General features: G+C 30.2%; 1 protein-coding gene across 1 annotated transcript in view; it reads right to left on the reverse strand.

Moving 5' to 3' along the window:
- Positions 1–258, reverse strand: part of LOC119594491 (mpv17-like protein) — a 3,331-nt gene that overhangs the window by 1,972 nt on the left and 1,101 nt on the right. The window lies entirely within an intron of this gene.

A 258-nucleotide genomic window follows, 5' to 3' on the forward strand; every position in this document is an offset into this window, starting at 1 on the left:
CCATATATTCAATTATTTGGTTTGTAAAGCAGTAAACGTTCATTTTCATTTGGTGTTGAATTAATAGCAGAAAGTCATAATGAACACTTCTACAACATGGCAGGAGAACTTTAATTGGAATTAAGTTCTTTGAGTTCCATTAGTTCCAATCACAGAAATATATAATGCAAGTGTTAAGTTCAAAGACCTATCCAATAAGTGGTAAAATATACAATATCACATTGATAACAAGGTAAAAAGTGAAATACCAACAACAGC

The sequence above is a fragment of the Penaeus monodon genome, chromosome 34, assembly GCF_015228065.2.
Source record: "Penaeus monodon isolate SGIC_2016 chromosome 34, NSTDA_Pmon_1, whole genome shotgun sequence".
NCBI lineage: Eukaryota > Metazoa > Arthropoda > Malacostraca > Decapoda > Penaeidae > Penaeus > Penaeus monodon.